The sequence below is a fragment of the Garra rufa genome, unplaced genomic scaffold, assembly GCF_049309525.1.
Source record: "Garra rufa unplaced genomic scaffold, GarRuf1.0 hap1_unplaced_001, whole genome shotgun sequence".
In the NCBI taxonomy this organism is placed as follows: Eukaryota; Metazoa; Chordata; class Actinopteri; order Cypriniformes; family Cyprinidae; genus Garra; species Garra rufa.
Window position 1 is genome coordinate 25858138 of NW_027394276.1, and position 12816 is coordinate 25870953.

The window sequence follows — 12816 nt, forward strand, 5'->3', positions numbered from 1 at the left end:
CGTTTTCTGACATTTCAGGCTCTAACTTCAAAAATCATGCAAAACACTTCTAACACCTTCAGATATGTTTCTCTGTGTTGAAAAATATGTTTTATTCATGCACAGACTACAATTTTAATTTTTGGCCGAGTTTCAGCTTGCATTACCAGAACCAAGTTTGTTATGTGCTGAAACGCTGTTTTCTGACATTTCAGGCTCTAACTTCAAAAATCATGCAAAACACTTCTAACACCTTCAGATATGTTTCTCTGTGTTGCAAAATAGGTTTTATTCATGCACAGACTGCAATTTTAATTTTGGACCGAGTTTCAGCTTGCATTGCCAGATCCAAGTTTGTTATGTGCTGAAAAGCCTTTTTCTGACATTTCAGGCTCTAACTTCAAAAATCATGCAAAACACTTCTAACACCTTCAGATTTGTTTCTCTGTGTTGCAAAATAGGTTTTATTCATGCACAGACTGCAATTTTAATTTTGGACCGAGTTTCAGCTTGCATTGCCAGAACCAAGTTTGTTAAGTGCTGAAACGCTGTTTTCTGACATTTCAGGCTCTAACTTCAAAAATCATGCAAAACACTTCTAACACCTTCAGATATGTTTCTCTGTGTTGCAAAATAGGTTTTATTCATGCACAGACTGCAATTTTAATTTTGGACCGAGTTTCAGCTTGCATTGCCAGAACCAAGTTTGTTAAGTGCTGAAACGCTGTTTTCTGACATTTCAGGCTCTAACTTCAAAAATCATGCAAAACACTTCTAACACCTTCAGATATGTTTCTCTGTGTTGCAAAATAGGTTTTATTCATGCACAGACTGCAATTTTAATTTTTGGCCGAGTTTCAGCTTGCATTGCCTGAACCGAGTTTGTTATGTGCTGAAACGCCGTTTTCTGACATTTCAGGCTCTAACTTCAAAAATCATGCAAAACACTTCTAACACCTTCAGATATGTTTCTCTGTGTTGCAAAATAGGTTTTATTCATGCACAGACTGCAATTTTAATTTTTGGCCGAGTTTCAGCTTGCATTACCAGAACCAAGTTTGTTATGTGCTGAAACGCTGTTTTCTGACATTTCAGGCTCTAACTTCAAAAATCATGCAAAACACTTCTAACACCTTCAGATATGTTTCTCTGTGTTGCAAAATAGGTTTTATTCATGCACAGACTGCAATTTTAATTTTTGGCCGAGTTTCAGCTTGCATTGCCTGAACCGAGTTTGTTATGTGCTGAAACGCCGTTTTCTGACATTTCAGGCTCTAACTTCAAAAATCATGCAAAACACTTCTAACACCTTCAGATATGTTTCTCTGTGTTGCAAAATAGGTTTTATTCATGCACAGACTGCAATTTTAATTTTGGACCGAGTTTCAGCTTGCATTGCCAGAACCAAGTTTGTTAAGTGCTGAAACGCTGTTTTCTGACATTTCAGGCTCTAACTTCAAAAATCATGCAAAACACTTCTAACACCTTCAGATATGTTTCTCTGTGTTGCAAAATAGGTTTTATTCATGCACAGACTGCAATTTTAATTTTGGACCGAGTTTCAGCTTGCATTGCCAGATTCAAGTTTGTTATGTGCTGAAAAGCCTTTTTCTGACATTTCAGGCTCTAACTTCAAAAATCATGCAAAACACTTCTAACACCTTCAGATTTGTTTCTCTGTGTTGCAAAATAGGTTTTATTCATGCACAGACTGCAATTTTAATTTTGGACCGAGTTTCAGCTTGCATTGCCAGAACCAAGTTTGTTAAGTGCTGAAACGCTGTTTTCTGACATTTCAGGCTCTAACTTCAAAAATCATGCAAAACACTTCTAACACCTTCAGATATGTTTCTCTGTGTTGCAAAATAGGTTTTATTCATGCACAGACTGCAATTTTAATTTTGGACCGAGTTTCAGCTTGCATTGCCAGATTCAAGTTTGTTATGTGCTGAAAAGCCTTTTTCTGACATTTCAGGCTCTAACTTCAAAAATCATGCAAAACACTTCTAACACCTTCAGATATGTTTCTCTGTGTTGCAAAATAGGTTTTATTCATGCACAGACTGCAATTTTAATTTTTGGCCGAGTTTCAGCTTGCATTGCCTGAACCGAGTTTGTTATGTGCTGAAACGCCGTTTTCTGACATTTCAGGCTCTAACTTCAAAAATCATGCAAAACACTTCTAACACCTTCAGATATGTTTCTCTGTGTTGCAAAATAGGTTTTATTCATGCACAGACTGCAATTTTAATTTTTGGCCGAGTTTCAGCTTGCATTACCAGAACCAAGTTTGTTATGTGCTGAAACGCTGTTTTCTGACATTTCAGGCTCTAACTTCAAAAATCATGCAAAACACTTCTAACACCTTCAGATATGTTTCTCTGTGTTGCAAAATAGGTTTTATTCATGCACAGACTGCAATTTTAATTTTTGGCCGAGTTTCAGCTTGCATTGCCTGAACCGAGTTTGTTATGTGCTGAAACGCCGTTTTCTGACATTTCAGGCTCTAACTTCAAAAATCATGCAAAACACTTCTAACACCTTCAGATATGTTTCTCTGTGTTGCAAAATAGGTTTTATTCATGCACAGACTGCAATTTTAATTTTGGACCGAGTTTCAGCTTGCATTGCCAGAACCAAGTTTGTTAAGTGCTGAAACGCTGTTTTCTGACATTTCAGGCTCTAACTTCAAAAATCATGCAAAACACTTCTAACACCTTCAGATATGTTTCTCTGTGTTGCAAAATAGGTTTTATTCATGCACAGACTGCAATTTTAATTTTGGACCGAGTTTCAGCTTGCATTGCCAGATTCAAGTTTGTTATGTGCTGAAAAGCCTTTTTCTGACATTTCAGGCTCTAACTTCAAAAATCATGCAAAACACTTCTAACACCTTCAGATTTGTTTCTCTGTGTTGCAAAATAGGTTTTATTCATGCACAGACTGCAATTTTAATTTTGGACCGAGTTTCAGCTTGCATTGCCAGAACCAAGTTTGTTAAGTGCTGAAACGCTGTTTTCTGACATTTCAGGCTCTAACTTCAAAAATCATGCAAAACACTTCTAACACCTTCAGATATGTTTCTCTGTGTTGAAAAATAGGTTTTATTCATGCACAGACTGCAATTTTAATTTTGGGCAGAGTTTCAGCTTGCATTGCCTGAACCAAGTTTGTTATGTGCTGAAACGGCGTTTTCTGACATTTCAGGCTCTAACTTCAAAAATCATGCAAACCACTTCTAACACCTTCAGATATGTTTCTCTGTGTTGCAAAATAGGTTTTATTCATGCACAGACTGCAATTTTAATTTTGGACCGAGTTTCAGCTTGCATTGCCAGAACCAAGTTTGTTAAGTGCTGAAACGCTGTTTTCTGACATTTCAGGCTCTAACTTCAAAAATCATGCAAAACACTTCTAACACCTTCAGATATGTTTCTCTGTGTTGCAAAATAGGTTTTATTCATGCACAGACTGCAATTTTAATTTTTGGCCGAGTTTCAGCTTGCATTACCAGAACCAAGTTTGTTATGTGCTGAAACGCTGTTTTCTGACATTTCAGGCTCTAACTTCAAAAATCATGCAAAACACTTCTAACACCTTCAGATATGTTTCTCTGTGTTGCAAAATAGGTTTTATTCATGCACAGACTGCAATTTTAATTTTTGGCCGAGTTTCAGCTTGCATTACCAGAACCAAGTTTGTTATGTGCTGAAACGCTGTTTTCTGACATTTCAGGCTCTAACTTCAAAAATCATGCAAAACACTTCTAACACCTTCAGATATGTTTCTCTGTGTTGAAAAATAGGTTTTATTCATGCACAGACTGCAATTTTAATTTTTGGCCGAGTTTCAGCTTGCATTGCCTGAACCGAGTTTGTTATGTGCTGAAACGCCGTTTTCTGACATTTCAGGCTCTAACTTCAAAAATCATGCAAAACACTTCTAACACCTTCAGATATGTTTCTCTGTGTTGCAAAATAGGTTTTATTCATGCACAGACTGCAATTTTAATTTTGGACCGAGTTTCAGCTTGCATTGCCAGATCCAAGTTTGTTATGTGCTGAAAAGCCTTTTTCTGACATTTCAGGCTCTAACTTCAAAAATCATGCAAAACACTTCTAACACCTTCAGATTTGTTTCTCTGTGTTGCAAAATAGGTTTTATTCATGCACAGACTGCAATTTTAATTTTGGACCGAGTTTCAGCTTGCATTGCCAGAACCAAGTTTGTTAAGTGCTGAAACGCTGTTTTCTGACATTTCAGGCTCTAACTTCAAAAATCATGCAAAACACTTCTAACACCTTCAGATATGTTTCTCTGTGTTGAAAAATAGGTTTTATTCATGCAGAGACTGCAATTTTAATTTTGGGCCGAGTTTCAGCTTGCATTGCCTGAACCAAGTTTGTTATGTGCTGAAACGGCGTTTTCTGACATTTCAGGCTCTAACTTCAAAAATCATGCAAACCACTTCTAACACCTTCAGATATGTTTCTCTGTGTTGCAAAATAGGTTTTATTCATGCACAGACTGCAATTTTAATTTTGGACCGAGTTTCAGCTTGCATTGCCAGAACCAAGTTTGTTAAGTGCTGAAACGCTGTTTTCTGACATTTCAGGCTCTAACTTCAAAAATCATGCAAAACACTTCTAACACCTTCAGATATGTTTCTCTGTGTTGCAAAATAGGTTTTATTCATGCACAGACTGCAATTTTAATTTTTGGCCGAGTTTCAGCTTGCATTACCAGAACCAAGTTTGTTATGTGCTGAAACGCTGTTTTCTGACATTTCAGGCTCTAACTTAAAAAATCATGCAAAACACTTCTAACACCTTCAGATATGTTTCTCTGTGTTGCAAAATAGGTTTTATTCATGCACAGACTGCAATTTTAATTTTTGGCCGAGTTTCAGCTTGCATTACCAGAACCAATTTTGTTATGTGCTGAAACGCTGTTTTCTGACATTTCAGGCTCTAACTTCAAAAATCATGCAAAACACTTCTAACACCTTCAGATATGTTTCTCTGTGTTGAAAAATAGGTTTTATTCATGCACAGACTGCAATTTTAATTTTTGGCCGAGTTTCAGCTTGCATTGCCTGAACCGAGTTTGTTATGTGCTGAAACGCCGTTTTCTGACATTTCAGGCTCTAACTTCAAAAATCATGCAAAACACTTCTAACACCTTCAGATATGTTTCTCTGTGTTGAAAAATATGTTTTATTCATGCACAGACTGCAATTTTAATTTTTGGCCGAGTTTCAGCTTGCATTGCCTGAACCGAGTTTGTTATGTGCTGAAACGCCGTTTTCTGACATTTCAGGCTCTAACTTCAAAAATCATGCAAAACACTTCTAACACCTTCAGATATGTTTCTCTGTGTTGCAAAATAGGTTTTATTCATGCACAGACTGCAATTTTAATTTTTGGCCGAGTTTCAGCTTGCATTACCAGAACCAAGTTTGTTATGTGCTGAAACGCTGTTTTCTGACATTTCAGGCTCTAACTTCAAAAATCATGCAAAACACTTCTAACACCTTCAGATATGTTTCTCTGTGTTGCAAAATAGGTTTTATTCATGCACAGACTGCAATTTTAATTTTGGGCCGAGTTTCAGCTTGCATTGCCTGAACCAAGTTTGTTATGTGCTAAAACGTCGTTTTCTGACATTTCAGGCTCTAACTTCAAAAATCATGCAAAACACTTCTAACACCTTCAGATATGTTTCTCTGTGTTGCAAAATAGGTTTTATTCATGCACAGACTGCAATTTTAATTTTTGGCCGAGTTTCAGCTTGCATTGCCTGAACCAAGTTTGTTATGTGCTAAAACACCGTTTTCTGACATTTCAGGCTCTAACTTCAAAAATCATGCAAAACACTTCTAACACCTTCAGATATGTTTCCCTGTGTTGCAAAATAGGTTTTATTCATGCACAGACTGCAATTTTAATTTTGGACCGAGTTTCAGCTTGCATTACCAGAACCAAGTTTGTTATGTGCTGAAACGCTGTTTTCTGACATTTCAGGCTCTAACTTCAAAAATCATGCAAAACACTTCTAACACCTTCAGATATGTTTCTCTGTGTTGCAAAATAGGTTTTATTCATGCACAGACTGCAATTTTAATTTTTGGCCGAGTTACAGCTTGCATTGCCTGAACCGAGTTTGTTATGTGCTGAAACGCCGTTTTCTGACATTTCAGGCTCTAACTTCAAAAATCATGCAAAACACTTCTAACACCTTCAGATATGTTTCTCTGTGTTGCAAAATAGGTTTTATTCATGCACAGACTGCAATTTTAATTTTGGACCGAGTTTCAGCTTGCATTGCCAGAACCAAGTTTGTTATGTGCTGAAAAGCCTTTTTCTGACATTTCAGGCTCTAACTTCAAAAATCATGCAAAACACTTCTAACACCTTCAGATTTGTTTCTCTGTGTTGCAAAATAGGTTTTATTCATGCACAGACTGCAATTTTAATTTTGGACCGAGTTTCAGCTTGCATTGCCAGAACCAAGTTTGTTAAGTGCTGAAACGCTGTTTTCTGACATTTCAGGCTCTAACTTCAAAAATCATGCAAAACACTTCTAACACCTTCAGATATGTTTCTCTGTGTTGAAAAATAGGTTTTATTCATGCACAGACTGCAATTTTAATTTTGGGCCGAGTTTCAGCTTGCATTGCCTGAACCAAGTTTGTTATGTGCTGAAACGCCGTTTTCTGACATTTCAGGCTCTAACTTCAAAAATCATGCAAAACACTTCTAACACCTTCAGATATGTTTCTCTGTGTTGAAAAATAGGTTTTATTCATGCACAGACTGCAATTTTAATTTTTGGCCGAGTTTCAGCTTGCATTACCAGAACCAAGTTTGTTATGTGCTGAAACGCTGTTTTCTGACATTTCAGGCTCTAACTTCAAAAATCATGCAAAACACTTCTAACACCTTCAGATATGTTTCTCTGTGTTGCAAAATAGGTTTTATTCATGCACAGACTGCAATTTTAATTTTTGGCCGAGTTTCAGCTTGCATTACCAGAACCAAGTTTGTTATGCGCTGAAACGCTGTTTTCTGACATTTCAGGCTCTAACTTCAAAAATCATGCAAAACACTTCTAACACCTTCAGATATGTTTCTCTGTGTTGCAAAATAGGTTTTATTCATGCACAGACTGCAATTTTAATTTTGGACCGAGTTTCAGCTTGCATTGCCAGAACCAAGTTTGTTATGTGCTGAAACGCCGTTTTCTGACATTTCAGGCTCTAACTTCAAAAATCATGCAAAACACTTCTAACACCTTCAGATATGTTTCTCTGTGTTGAAAAATAGGTTTTATTCATGCACAGACTGCAATTTTAATTTTTGGCCGAGTTTCAGCTTGCATTGCCTGAACCGAGTTTGTTATGTGCTGAAACGCCGTTTTCTGACATTTCAGGCTCTAACTTCAAAAATCATGCAAAACACTTCTAACACCTTCAGATATGTTTCTCTGTGTTGCAAAATAGGTTTTATTCATGCACAGACTGCAATTTTAATTTTTGGCCGAGTTTCAGCTTGCATTACCAGAACCAAGTTTGTTATGTGCTGAAACGCTGTTTTCTGACATTTCAGGCTCTAACTTCAAAAATCATGCAAAACACTTCTAACACCTTCAGATATGTTTCTCTGTGTTGCAAAATAGGTTTTATTCATGCACAGACTGCAATTTTAATTTTTGGCCGAGTTTCAGCTTGCATTACCAGAACCAAGTTTGTTATGTGCTGAAACGCTGTTTTCTGACATTTCAGGCTCTAACTTCAAAAATCATGCAAAACACTTCTAACACCTTCAGATATGTTTCTCTGTGTTGAAAAATAGGTTTTATTCATGCACAGACTGCAATTTTAATTTTTGGCCGAGTTTCAGCTTGCATTGCCTGAACCGAGTTTGTTATGTGCTGAAACGCCGTTTTCTGACATTTCAGGCTCTAACTTCAAAAATCATGCAAAACACTTCTAACACCTTCAGATATGTTTCTCTGTGTTGAAAAATATGTTTTATTCATGCACAGACTACAATTTTAATTTTTGGCCGAGTTTCAGCTTGCATTACCAGAACCAAGTTTGTTATGTGCTGAAACGCTGTTTTCTGACATTTCAGGCTCTAACTTCAAAAATCATGCAAAACACTTCTAACACCTTCAGATATGTTTCTCTGTGTTGCAAAATAGGTTTTATTCATGCACAGACTGCAATTTTAATTTTGGACCGAGTTTCAGCTTGCATTGCCAGATCCAAGTTTGTTATGTGCTGAAAAGCCTTTTTCTGACATTTCAGGCTCTAACTTCAAAAATCATGCAAAACACTTCTAACACCTTCAGATTTGTTTCTCTGTGTTGCAAAATAGGTTTTATTCATGCACAGACTGCAATTTTAATTTTGGACCGAGTTTCAGCTTGCATTGCCAGAACCAAGTTTGTTAAGTGCTGAAACGCTGTTTTCTGACATTTCAGGCTCTAACTTCAAAAATCATGCAAAACACTTCTAACACCTTCAGATATGTTTCTCTGTGTTGCAAAATAGGTTTTATTCATGCACAGACTGCAATTTTAATTTTTGGCCGAGTTTCAGCTTGCATTGCCTGAACCAAGTTTGTTATGTGCTAAAACACCGTTTTCTGACATTTCAGGCTCTAACTTCAAAAATCATGCAAAACACTTCTAACACCTTCAGATATGTTTCCCTGTGTTGCAAAATAGGTTTTATTCATGCACAGACTGCAATTTTAATTTTGGACCGAGTTTCAGCTTGCATTACCAGAACCAAGTTTGTTATGTGCTGAAACGCTGTTTTCTGACATTTCAGGCTCTAACTTCAAAAATCATGCAAAACACTTCTAACACCTTCAGATATGTTTCTCTGTGTTGCAAAATAGGTTTTATTCATGCACAGACTGCAATTTTAATTTTTGGCCGAGTTACAGCTTGCATTGCCTGAACCGAGTTTGTTATGTGCTGAAACGCCGTTTTCTGACATTTCAGGCTCTAACTTCAAAAATCATGCAAAACACTTCTAACACCTTCAGATATGTTTCTCTGTGTTGCAAAATAGGTTTTATTCATGCACAGACTGCAATTTTAATTTTGGACCGAGTTTCAGCTTGCATTGCCAGAACCAAGTTTGTTATGTGCTGAAAAGCCTTTTTCTGACATTTCAGGCTCTAACTTCAAAAATCATGCAAAACACTTCTAACACCTTCAGATTTGTTTCTCTGTGTTGCAAAATAGGTTTTATTCATGCACAGACTGCAATTTTAATTTTGGACCGAGTTTCAGCTTGCATTGCCAGAACCAAGTTTGTTAAGTGCTGAAACGCTGTTTTCTGACATTTCAGGCTCTAACTTCAAAAATCATGCAAAACACTTCTAACACCTTCAGATATGTTTCTCTGTGTTGAAAAATAGGTTTTATTCATGCACAGACTGCAATTTTAATTTTGGGCCGAGTTTCAGCTTGCATTGCCTGAACCAAGTTTGTTATGTGCTGAAACGCCGTTTTCTGACATTTCAGGCTCTAACTTCAAAAATCATGCAAAACACTTCTAACACCTTCAGATATGTTTCTCTGTGTTGAAAAATAGGTTTTATTCATGCACAGACTGCAATTTTAATTTTTGGCCGAGTTTCAGCTTGCATTACCAGAACCAAGTTTGTTATGTGCTGAAACGCTGTTTTCTGACATTTCAGGCTCTAACTTCAAAAATCATGCAAAACACTTCTAACACCTTCAGATATGTTTCTCTGTGTTGCAAAATAGGTTTTATTCATGCACAGACTGCAATTTTAATTTTTGGCCGAGTTTCAGCTTGCATTACCAGAACCAAGTTTGTTATGCGCTGAAACGCTGTTTTCTGACATTTCAGGCTCTAACTTCAAAAATCATGCAAAACACTTCTAACACCTTCAGATATGTTTCTCTGTGTTGCAAAATAGGTTTTATTCATGCACAGACTGCAATTTTAATTTTGGACCGAGTTTCAGCTTGCATTGCCAGAACCAAGTTTGTTATGTGCTGAAACGCCGTTTTCTGACATTTCAGGCTCTAACTTCAAAAATCATGCAAAACACTTCTAACACCTTCAGATATGTTTCTCTGTGTTGAAAAATAGGTTTTATTCATGCACAGACTGCAATTTTAATTTTTGGCCGAGTTTCAGCTTGCATTGCCTGAACCGAGTTTGTTATGTGCTGAAACGCCGTTTTCTGACATTTCAGGCTCTAACTTCAAAAATCATGCAAAACACTTCTAACACCTTCAGATATGTTTCTCTGTGTTGCAAAATAGGTTTTATTCATGCACAGACTGCAATTTTAATTTTTGGCCGAGTTTCAGCTTGCATTACCAGAACCAAGTTTGTTATGTGCTGAAACGCTGTTTTCTGACATTTCAGGCTCTAACTTCAAAAATCATGCAAAACACTTCTAACACCTTCAGATATGTTTCTCTGTGTTGCAAAATAGGTTTTATTCATGCACAGACTGCAATTTTAATTTTTGGCCGAGTTTCAGCTTGCATTACCAGAACCAAGTTTGTTATGTGCTGAAACGCTGTTTTCTGACATTTCAGGCTCTAACTTCAAAAATCATGCAAAACACTTCTAACACCTTCAGATATGTTTCTCTGTGTTGAAAAATAGGTTTTATTCATGCACAGACTGCAATTTTAATTTTTGGCCGAGTTTCAGCTTGCATTGCCTGAACCGAGTTTGTTATGTGCTGAAACGCCGTTTTCTGACATTTCAGGCTCTAACTTCAAAAATCATGCAAAACACTTCTAACACCTTCAGATATGTTTCTCTGTGTTGAAAAATATGTTTTATTCATGCACAGACTACAATTTTAATTTTTGGCCGAGTTTCAGCTTGCATTACCAGAACCAAGTTTGTTATGTGCTGAAACGCTGTTTTCTGACATTTCAGGCTCTAACTTCAAAAATCATGCAAAACACTTCTAACACCTTCAGATATGTTTCTCTGTGTTGCAAAATAGGTTTTATTCATGCACAGACTGCAATTTTAATTTTGGACCGAGTTTCAGCTTGCATTGCCAGATCCAAGTTTGTTATGTGCTGAAAAGCCTTTTTCTGACATTTCAGGCTCTAACTTCAAAAATCATGCAAAACACTTCTAACACCTTCAGATTTGTTTCTCTGTGTTGCAAAATAGGTTTTATTCATGCACAGACTGCAATTTTAATTTTGGACCGAGTTTCAGCTTGCATTGCCAGAACCAAGTTTGTTAAGTGCTGAAACGCTGTTTTCTGACATTTCAGGCTCTAACTTCAAAAATCATGCAAAACACTTCTAACACCTTCAGATATGTTTCTCTGTGTTGAAAAATAGGTTTTATTCATGCAGAGACTGCAATTTTAATTTTGGGCCGAGTTTCAGCTTGCATTGCCTGAACCAAGTTTGTTATGTGCTGAAACGGCGTTTTCTGACATTTCAGGCTCTAACTTCAAAAATCATGCAAACCACTTCTAACACCTTCAGATATGTTTCTCTGTGTTGCAAAATAGGTTTTATTCATGCACAGACTGCAATTTTAATTTTGGACCGAGTTTCAGCTTGCATTGCCAGAACCAAGTTTGTTAAGTGCTGAAACGCTGTTTTCTGACATTTCAGGCTCTAACTTCAAAAATCATGCAAAACACTTCTAACACCTTCAGATATGTTTCTCTGTGTTGCAAAATAGGTTTTATTCATGCACAGACTGCAATTTTAATTTTTGGCCGAGTTTCAGCTTGCATTACCAGAACCAAGTTTGTTATGTGCTGAAACGCTGTTTTCTGACATTTCAGGCTCTAACTTCAAAAATCATGCAAAACACTTCTAACACCTTCAGATATGTTTCTCTGTGTTGCAAAATAGGTTTTATTCATGCACAGACTGCAATTTTAATTTTTGGCCGAGTTTCAGCTTGCATTACCAGAACCAATTTTGTTATGTGCTGAAACGCTGTTTTCTGACATTTCAGGCTCTAACTTCAAAAATCATGCAAAACACTTCTAACACCTTCAGATATGTTTCTCTGTGTTGAAAAATAGGTTTTATTCATGCACAGACTGCAGTTTTAATTTTTGGCCGAGTTTCAGCTTGCATTGCCTGAACCGAGTTTGTTATGTGCTGAAACGCCGTTTTCTGACATTTCAGGCTCTAACTTCAAAAATCATGCAAAACACTTCTAACACCTTCAGATATGTTTCTCTGTGTTGAAAAATATGTTTTATTCATGCACAGACTGCAATTTTAATTTTTGGCCGAGTTTCAGCTTGCATTGCCTGAACCGAGTTTGTTATGTGCTGAAACGCCGTTTTCTGACATTTCAGGCTCTAACTTCAAAAATCATGCAAAACACTTCTAACACCTTCAGATATGTTTCTCTGTGTTGCAAAATAGGTTTTATTCATGCACAGACTGCAATTTTAATTTTTGGCCGAGTTTCAGCTTGCATTACCAGAACCAAGTTTGTTATGTGCTGAAACGCTGTTTTCTGACATTTCAGGCTCTAACTTCAAAAATCATGCAAAACACTTCTAACACCTTCAGATATGTTTCTCTGTGTTGCAAAATAGGTTTTATTCATGCACAGACTGCAATTTTAATTTTGGGCCGAGTTTCAGCTTGCATTGCCTGAACCAAGTTTGTTATGTGCTAAAACGTCGTTTTCTGACATTTCAGGCTCTAACTTCAAAAATCATGCAAAACACTTCTAACACCTTCAGATATGTTTCTCTGTGTTGCAAAATAGGTTTTATTCATGCACAGACTGCAATTTTAATTTTTGGCCGAGTTTCAGCTTGCATT